Below are 10,713 nucleotides of genomic sequence, written 5' to 3'. Positions count from 1 at the left end.
CATATGAGCCTTGGGTTGCATGACCTCTTAGGATGATTGGTGTTTAATGTCAGCTTGATTAGATTTAAATCACTGGAAGCACACACCTTTGGATGTGTCTATAAGAAGAGTCACTTATCTACATGAGCAGTGAGTGAGCAGAAACTGTGATTTCGAGAGGTGTTCCATCTCTCTGGAGTGGAGGTTAGCTCCTGACTCTAAGTTCAATGTCTAACAGCAGAGTTTGAATCCATGCTTGATTACTTTATGCGCACGTGTGTGTGTGTGTGTGTGTGTGTGTGTGTGTGGTTTATGTGTATGGTATGTAGGTATGTATATCATATCTAACCTGGGATGGTGGAAAAAACAGACCAAAGCTGCAGTGTAATGTTTTGGAATCAGCGGATAGCTAATGTTTCTTTTATTGCTTCCTGTAGATCTAACCACCCATTACATTTCCCTGGAGTCTCTGCCTCAAGTATAAGAATGAGGAATTTTACGTTATACTTAAAAGCCCATGGTGCTTCTGGCCTAGGTAGAAGAAATTGCTAAGTTACCCAGCAGGGAAAGCCTGTGAGCCAGAGAGCAGAGACTGCAGTACTTGTATCTGCCCAGATCTGTTCTCTTGAGGGTCCTGGCGAACCAAGCCGATGGTGTTCAGGAAAGGTGTTTAGATATTCAGCCTCTCCAAGGACTCCAGGTTCACCACTACTACAGAGCCCATTATGGAATTTTTTTGCTAAACCTTCTGGGGAAGTGAAAGCTCAAACTAATTTTCAATTTGTATTTTTCCCCTGAAGACAGCATAATGAGATCTCAAACAAAGGTCATTTCAGGAAGGAAGCAGAAATGTTTTACCCACTTACAGCAAATAGTCTTCCTAAATTTGAGAATATTCCCATACATCCTGTTAGTTTGGAGAGAGGATGGAGGTAAACAGCTCAATAGGAAATTCCACTCTGAACAGTTATGAATCACCGACCTATAAAAGACAATTGATTTATATTTAATATAGAATATTTTCTACTTCTTTGTTTCTAGTGTAGACTATGGTATTCTAGCATCATCTAATGATTGTTATTTTTATTTTTTAAAAGAAAATATCCCTTTGTATTATTTATGTAGAATACTGCATTCAAATCAACATGTAAAAATATGAAAAAAATATGATGGAATTCTACCTTATGTATGCATGCATTGTATATGTGTGATAGGGTAAATGCATGCGTCTATTTGTTTATATCTATACACACAAACATTCAAATGTATATATGTGGTTGCAATGCATGCATTCTTTTTAGTGAAATAACAGTCATTGCCATGATCTGTGATTTATTCTATTGATCTATTTAAGTTTAATTTGTCTTAAGAAAGTGGCATCATTGATGTAGGAAGCAATGATGGGGCCTGTGAAAGAAATGTGAATATTTTTCCTAGTAGTTTTTGCATATGCCTACCTATTGCTATTTTGCAATTGGCTCCTCAGTTGTAGAACTGTGGCTGCATTCAAGAGGGAAATGGACACAGAAGGAAACATCGCCTATGTGTCCTGATGACTTAGACAGTGTTTGATTATTTTCATTCTTCCCTCAAATTTAAAGTCCTTAGCTACAGAGTTGTTTTTTTTTTTTTGTCAGGGTTCCAGGGAACCAGGTGAACCAGGAATGTCCACACTCTCCACCCATTCATTGCCTGAGACATCTCAGAGCCACTTGGTGGACAGGAAATTTAACTAGGGGTAGGGAAGCAAGGTGACTAGTTTTTATAAAAAGATTTATTTTTATTTTATGTTTATTGGTGTTCTGACTATGTATGTGTACCAGATGCATGCCTAGTACTCTTGAAGGCAAGAAAAGAACATTCAATTCTCTATAACTGAGTTATTAAAGATTGTGAACCACCATACCAGTATTGGAAATTGAATGCAGGTCCCCTACAAGAGCCCCAAGAACCCTTAGCTGCTGATTTATTTTTTTTGGCATTATGATGCTTAGTTTTCATTGCCAATTCAACATAATATATAAGCACTTGAGAAGGGGGTCTCAATGAGGGATTGTCTAGATTGGGTTGGTCTATAAGTTGTCTGTTGGGGATTGTCTTGATTGTTTTAATTGATATAGGAAGATCCAGCCTGGTTCCGTTCCAGAGTCTGGGTTCTGGGCTGTATAAGGACAGAGAAACCAGGCAGAGAACTAAACAGGCAGACATTGGTTTCTCTGTGCTCCTGACTGCAAGTGTGATGTGCCAGCTGTTTTAAGTCCCTGCCAGCCTACTTCCCTGTTGCAATGAAGCATTGAAACTGTAAACTGGGATTATAAACTAAGACAAACTCTTTCCCAGTTTAGTAGCTTTTGCTAGGAAATGAGACTTGAGCAGGAAACAGTGTTTGGCAAACTGACAGAGGTTCCAGGGGGCTGCAGCATGGGGTTGGTGACAAGCTTTAGTCAGATTGTGCAGGAACTGGGAAGTTGAGCCACAGAGCTGGGGCTTTGCTTGTTGCTACAGCAAGTAGAGTAGAGCCCCACAGGAAGTACCTGCTAGAGTCCAAACTCACTGTCTTCAGACCCCAAGACAAAGAAATAAAACATCAATTATGATGAGGCAAGAAGTGAGCTCAGCCTAGCTATGGGGTAATCACCAAATAGCATGTCTGCTCTGTCCCTGATTGGGTGACTTGTCTCATTGCTGCTATCAGAAGCCACTTGAGGAGGGAATGGTTGTTTGGCTAAAGAATTGGAGTAGTCATAGTGGCAGGAGTGTAATGTGGTTGCTCTCATTGGATCCACAGCCAGGAAGCTAGCCCCCCTTTTTCTTCAGTCTAGGACCCCAGCTATGGGATGGCTCTGCCACAGTTAGTGTGTGCTTTCCAATCTCAGTTAAACCAATCATGCCAGGAGCTTTGTCTCCTGGATGGTTCTATGTTCTATCAAGTTCACAATCAATTTTAACCCTCGCACTCCTCCATTGGGTCACATTGCCATCAGTCATGAGGAGAGCAGGGATGCGAGAGAGCACTCTGTCCTGCCACATCCTGCTTTGCAGGGGCCTCAGCACTGGGCTAGCCTGCACTAATGTTATAGCTATAAGCTAAATAACCCTATCAAATATGAGCAATGAAGTAACGAGCCTCAGGTATCTTGTAATAGCGATGGAAAGCTGACTAATAAGTGGGGAGGGACTAGGAAGGGGTCTATCAGAATTTCATAGGAAATGAATAGTTACACTCAAACATGACTAAGTCTAAAAGACCGGTCTGAGACTTTTAATAGTCCAAAGTAACTGACAGCTCTTACAGACTTCTTTAACAGCAAGGGGATTTTCACCCAGGAAATAGCCCACAACTCTAGAATTTTACAGTGGATAGTTGTTGGAGAGTTCTGGAGAAGACAAATTCAGTTTATATTTAGATGCTAATCTCTTCCTAGTTAGGACTTATCCATGTTAAGGCTTCTTCCTAAATAAGTTAAAGTACACGCCAATGTGAAATCTGAGCAGTGAAAATGGAAAGGGGATTTATAGGAAAGGATAAATGTTTAAATTTCTATATTCTCAGGAAATTACTAAGAGCTAAATGAAGATTGTTTTTAAAAACTGAGATAATATAGTTACTTATTATTATGCAAAATCTTCTGCAGTTGACTCAATTTCATAGTGTAATAATGTAATTTTGTTTTCTTAAGAACTTAATAATTAAAAAAATACTCTTTCCCCATCGAGTTGAAATGAATGCTTTTACTCTTATTAGATTTTCCTATTAAAACTGGAAAGAACTTCTCCACGGCCCCCCTTCCCCAAACCCAATGAACATTTCTAGAACATCTCTCTGTGGAAAAGCCTGTAATGGCTTGCAATCTATCAAGATGTTCATTTGGATTATTACAGAGAAGCATTGTTGATTAATCAAAGAAAAAAGAAGAATAGAACCAAACAAAGAACGCAAGTGATGCCTGCGTCTGCCAAGCTCAGGGTTAAAATGTCAGGTGAGACCCTTTCCGACCATGTCAGAGCAGGATTTTAGTGGGGGGGCCAACTCGACCCTTTGAAGAGAACCTTGTGGTGGTAAGCAAGGAGATAGTTACAGGGGATTGTCTACGGGGGAATCTGCATTATATGGACTTTTATTTTGCAAAGAGAGGGAGAAGAGAAAATGAGACAGAGGAAAGGGGAAGAAAGAGGGGGAAGGATGGGGAAGAGAGAGGGGAAAGAAGTGGGAGGAAGGGGAAGAGAGAAGAAAGTGGGGAGAGAGGGAAGATAGGAGAGTAAGGGAGAGGAGGAATGGGGAGAAAAAAGAGAGGGAGGAAAAGAGGCAAAATGAGGAGAGAAAGAGAGGGGTGGGGGGAAGGGGATTGCACGGAAGAAGGGAGGGGAAAGAGAAAGGGCAAGAAAGAGGAAAGAGGGAGGGAGGGAGAAAAGCAGAAAGGGAAAGAAGGAAAGAGAAAAGGAAGGTTTGGAAGGGGAGGGAGAATTACGTAAGTTTAGCTTGTTGTCAGGAGGTGTGTCTAGACCTTTATCCTACACATGTGTGCATGCATATGTATCTGGACCTTTGTTCTACACATGTGTGCACACATATGCAAGCACTCATTTTTCTTTTACTTTTTTTGAAAAGGGAAATTTTCTTACACTCATTCATGAAAAAAACAGAACAGAATTCTTCATTTTGTATGGACTTTCTGGTGACTGCAAAAGCCGGTGGTTATTAGAATCAAAGCCATCCAGGCTGTGTTTTAAATCACCAGAACACAGCCTCTGTGATACAGTCCCAGGAGAGGACTGCTCCCACAAGCAGCCCTCGCCTGGATTTAAAAAAAAAAAAAACTCACACGGTATTAATCTCGATTCTGTTGTCATCTAATTTTGAACAAAGGCATTAAGACCACACTGTTCAATGCATCAATCACCACACAGGAAACTGTGCTGACATCCGCGATGAACTTCACAGTTGATTAGCGGCCTTGATTAAACAGTGCTGCAGATGATGGGAAAACATAATTCCCAGGGCACGGGCTCTCTGGAGTTCAGAAGGGAGAAGTGGAAAGTAGGAGAGAGTTGGGTGACTCATGGGGAACCTGGGGCTCTCTGAAACAGATATCCTAGAAGTAGATAAGCAGACCTGAATGCTGACGGTGTAGGGTAGTCAGGAAAAAGCCTTGGGTGTCTTTAGAGAAGCAGAAAAATACAAACCGCCCCGGGTCAGCTCTGGTAGCTGAGGCTACCTGTGCAAGACCTGCATAAGACCAGGCCAGTCACAATCCCAGTGGGAATCCCGGGAGCTCCCCAGACCACCCTTAGTTGAGGAGCTATTGGTAGTTGTCTGTTGAGGGAAGGGGGGTCATTTTCTTTGGGGGATGAGGCCACTGGTAGCTTGTCTATGCTTCAGCTGAAAACCCGGCACATGTGCTGATTTGCTTCAGGAATATGTATAAGCTGGGAAATTAGGAGCAGGACATATTGGGGGAGGTTCAGGAAGAGTTAAGGAGACATGCGGGCATGTAATCATATTACATTGCATATATATGTGAAATTCTCTAATAATAAATTTAAGACTCTTTTAAAACAAAGAAAAGTAGAAAAGTAAAATTTTGCATTAAAAAAAACACTACCATAACTAACAAACTTCCCCCCTCCCCAAAAGAACAACCTACACAATGAAGCAGTGGAATGACTCTGAACACTGACATTAGCCAGCTAGCGCCTTTTTGGACAGTGGCATATAAATAATATCAAAATGTTCTGCTCTTTAAAAAAAAACCTGATTTTTCCTGAGAGATTGGAAGAATGGGAGGAGGTAAGCTGATGACATTTTGATTGCAGTCCCCACTTGAAAAGGCTTTGTGGGACGTTGTGCTTAACACTGTTAAGGAAACAAAAGTGCCAAGTGTGTCTGCCACCTTGATCCGCACTTCCAAAGAAGAAAATGCTAAGACTAAGACATTTGCTGCAGCTCAGAGCCTGAGTTTCCAGGAGTGTCTGCAGCACTTGTGCATATCACTCTCAGCTAACCTGCTTGGGGATGGGTGGGTATTTATTAACTTGTGCTTTGTCCACTGGTGTTCCTGACCCTCCTTTAGCACTTCCCATCTTCTCCACAGTCAGCACCTCCTTCTTCATTTGAGGGATTCTCTCTTCTAAGTGTATACCATATTTTCTATTCTGTATCATACCTCTCTGTTTTAGGTTTATGTACTTTACCAAGCCTTTTAAGGGTAATGGTTTTTTAGTTCACAGACTAATTGAACATTTAATAAATGCAATGAGTATATATTAGTAGATGTATAGAAATATGAATGGTGGATGGATAAGGATGGATAGATAAATGAATAGACAGTGAGAAGGATGATTATATATATATTTATTTATGATATAAATAGATGGCTGAGTGAATGAGTAGATAGGTGGTAAGAAGGGAGATAAATGCATGGATGAATGGGGATATAAATGGATGGGTGAATGAATGGATAATGGGAAGGATGGTTGGCTTATATGGGTAGATGAATTGATGTGTGACAATATAGATGGATGAATGGATAGATGATGAATGGATGGTTGGAAGAATGTAAGATGAATGGGTGGGTCAATTAGTGGACAGATGAATGGAAAGTATGGAAGGCCTGATGGATGGATAAATAATGGATGGATTTATGAATATAATAAATGGACAGATGGATAGATAGATCAATAAAAATAAAGTAGTAACTATGATTTAAAAAACAATATTTAGTGTTAGGCTAATAGAGACTTGGCTGTTTTTTTAAATAGACCTTTAAATGGTTCAGTGGGTAATGGTATTGCTTAAAAGCAAACATGTTTTCTTTATTGTGTGGTATCATCCCTTGAGCCTACCTTCTGTTTGTTTTCCATCAAGGTTCAGGTACAGTAGTTGCTACAACTCTATGTGCACCCTGATTAGCAAAGCATAGGAGGAGCAGTTTAAAAAATATGTCTTAAGCTGTCACATAAAAATTTTATGGAACAGTATTGATGAATTGTAACCATATAATAGCCCAAAAAACTTTTCTCATTCTCTCTATTTTTATTTTATCTTCATAACTTTCCTTAATATTTATGATAGAGGATTGAAAAAATTACTTTTGTCAGTTTGCTGTATCCCCTTTAATAGAAAAGAGGGAAAAAGTAGTTAAAATTTACCCCCAATGCTATAGAAATAAAAGTGATGCATCCTATGAGGCTCCTCTGTAGGTATTCTTTGAAATTAAGTGAACTCTCTTAAACATAGGATGTTAAACTTTACGCCAGGTCCCTATCTATGCTCAGATGTGATATCATTTGTGCCTCTTATTGCTGTTGCAATATTCTGCTTCTCTGGAAAACCACCCTTAAAACATAGCGTTCAGTAGTTTAATACTGTGTCTGTAAGATAAACATCCAGTGGCTAGTTTGGATAAATACAGATGTTACTATCTTGTTTTCACATAGATCAGAAAGGTGTATGTGTGTGTGTGTGTGTGTGTGTGTGTGTGTGTGTATGTATCTGTGTGTGTGTCTATGTATGTATGTGTGAGGAAGGGAATGGGAAAGGGGGGAAGTGGAAGAGGGAGTGGGAGCGAGACCAAGAGAGAGAGGGACTAATAAAAAAGTAGGCATGCTCATATTCTCTAGAAGCAGGAAATGGTAGAATTAAATGGGAAGATGAAACACTAAGAGAATGAGTATGGAGCCTCTCAAAGCTACATTTCATATAGATAGTATATTTGAAGTGATTTCTGTGAACTATGTAATCTGGGAGCAAAATGGTATTAGGCATTGGTCAGAATAATTGTAGGCTATGCCACAATAGCAAGCCTTGACATTTGAGTGCTGTAATACATCAAAGGCGAGTCTCTCACTCTGCTAACATTTCCCTTTGTGTCAATTATTGTACCCAGAATTAGATTTCTAATCATTTGGAAAGGAAGAGAGCCAGAGAAGACAGAATAGGAAAAATACCTCATTCTAAATATTTATTTTCTACCCACACCTCATAGGGAAAGGGTGTGTGTAGGAATGGTTTTGCTCTTTGTCATCATTTCTTTATAAGAACCATTATGTACTTGGTTTTTAATCTTTTTTTAAATCTCTCAAAGATTGAAAAGATTTGTGGCCATGAAAATGTCCTTTTCATGGGGTATAGAAAGTAGAGAGAGTAGAGAGACTTGACCAGTTTCTATTTTAGCTAGAGGGGAGAGGCAAAAGATTATTACAATCTGTTGAACTATGCCATATTACAGCTATTAATAAATGAATGCTCCACCTAGTCCTGATCCTTTCCATTGATCACCAATCCATATTCATCCATGCATCTATCCACCCACCCACCCAGCCATTCACCAGCGCCCTTCAAGGTCAAATCTCTTTGGAGTCTCTGGGCTGCAAACGTAGCTTGGTAATAGAACATTTATCTAGCACATGTGAAGTTTCACGTTCAATCCCTAGAACTGAAAAAACAAGTCTCTTAAGCTGCCGTAGCCTTTTCTGCCTTATCAAACATCTTGTACAAATGTTTTGTTCTTGCTTTGCTAACATTTTAAAGTGCATCTACACTTCTCTCTACAGATTATGGCTCCTTAAGCTTTCATTCTCCTCTGGATCCCTACCATCAAGTCAATATCTGACTCAGGAAACACCCCAAATATATTTGGAGCATGTGATTGAATGATACTCTTTGTGTGGATCTGGAAGTCCAGCTGGGATTGGGGCTAAGGTTGTAGGTTTATATTCACCTCCCAGCTGTGTTCCCCCATTAGCTTCTTCCACTCTGAGGTCTCTGGGCTTAGACAGTGGCTGATCTTGATGACCTTATCTAATGTCAGTACCAAGGCAGTTAGAAAAGTTTGCTATAAATAATTCTATTTGACTGAAAATTATCTCTAGCCCTTTGTCAACTTTTCGGCCGTCTTGTCTGCTGCCCCTGGGATCTGAAAAAAATGGGTCAGACTATAGTCTATTGCTGTAGACAATCTTAGGTCAGTTTTTGGTGTACTTTTACACATAAATGTAACAAAGAAAGCCGTGACCCAAGAAAGGTTGAGTTCTTAAAAACATGTTCAGAAAAATATGAGCAGAAGAAATATGTAAAAAATATGTAAATAAATGTAAGAGCATGCTAAATATTAACAGAGCAGCCCTTTCCCAAACATTCTCAGGACCGACCAATTTAAACACAATGCCTAGCATCTACTATAACTTATATCTGGGAAAGCATGGAAGCAAAGCTGTCTCCAGATAGATTCAGGGTACACTGACCAGATTGGGTTCTATTGCTTAGAGCTGACATCCAACAAGAATAAAAATGTCTTATGAATTGAATGTAAATGTTTGTCACAGGAGGCTCAGAATCATGTCTCAGAACAAGCCAGGAAAATAAAATTCATCTGAGGTAAAAGGCCCTCTATCTTTTTTTTTTTTTAACCTGGAGCCTCTCTCTGAGTTCCATAAGGCATTGTTCACTGTATATACATCAATATTTGACTGTGTTCTGACACCCTTGGTGTGTATGACACCCTTCATTGTCAGACCTTCCAACCTCTTCCTTGTTTATCTTTACGATTTAACTCAGCTTAGGATTTTCATTTACTTTTAGCTTTTCTCCTGCTTACTAAAGAGTCCACCTAATAGCTTTTCTAAAACATGTACCCTCACTGGCACAGTATTGTTGACCTCCACACGTACCCTGGAAATAACCTCCGCATGCCTTACCATTTGTAAGCCTCTGACCGTGTTCTTGCACTCTTACCTCTCCTCTGCAGGCCTCAGGTAGGCTACGTGCCTCCTTGCTTCTCCCAATCCTGGATCACACCATTGCTCTCATCTACAGAATCTTCTTCAGATTCCTAGCTACTCTTCACATAGCAATTCAAATACTTTGTCTTGTTTCTGTAGTGGAGGTCATTTTTTTTCCTTCCTAAACCCCAACTCAGGGGTGACAATTAGGTTTCATTTCAGGAATAATGAAACATGATTGGCTAAGAATAGCTGCCTGCTGGAGCTGGGAAGATAGGTCATCATGTGGGCCTTAATTTAGTCGCTAGTATGCTCATGAAAAAGAGTTGGATGTAGTGGCGGCACTTGTTTTCAATACAAGCATGAGGGAAGCTGAAACAGGCATATCACTTCAACTTGCTGGCCAGTCAGCTCAGTTACTTGGTGAGTTCCAGGCCAGTGAAAGACCCTGTATTAGAAAGACAGACAATACCTGAGGACAAAACCCAAGGTTTTCCTCTATCTTCCATGCATACATACAAATACAAACATGCATACCCACAATAAAATAGATACATGCACGCGTGCACGCGCGCGCGCACACACACACACACACACACATTAGCTAACTGCAGAGTTGTCTTGAGAGTATAGAGGCTGCACTGGTCAAAGGTAAACATCACTATGGTTATTGATGTTATTGCGGAAGTGGGATGGAGCCATTTATGTTGCTTACGAATGTCCTATGACACGCTTTGTTGGATGCATGTCATTTCACTTGAACTAACTGATGAGTTCTCAAAGGTAGAGGTTGTATCCTGCTGAATTCTATACTCAGCACCTCAAGTTTACCTGCGGTGTCCTGAAATCACCAGACACTCCAAAACTGTTTGTTAAATAGATCCTTGAATGCTTAACTGTGCTGTTTAGTTACCCAAGATTGAAGACCTCTGGGTCTGGCTGTGAACACATTGATTGGGCCTCGGGTGTTACATCCCCAAATCTACTTCAAGTATCAGTTTGTTAAGGAATCAG

The sequence above is a fragment of the Microtus ochrogaster genome, unplaced genomic scaffold (assembly GCF_000317375.1).
Source record: "Microtus ochrogaster isolate Prairie Vole_2 unplaced genomic scaffold, MicOch1.0 UNK1, whole genome shotgun sequence".
NCBI lineage: Eukaryota > Metazoa > Chordata > Mammalia > Rodentia > Cricetidae > Microtus > Microtus ochrogaster.
Note: the sequence above shows the minus strand (reverse complement) of the source record.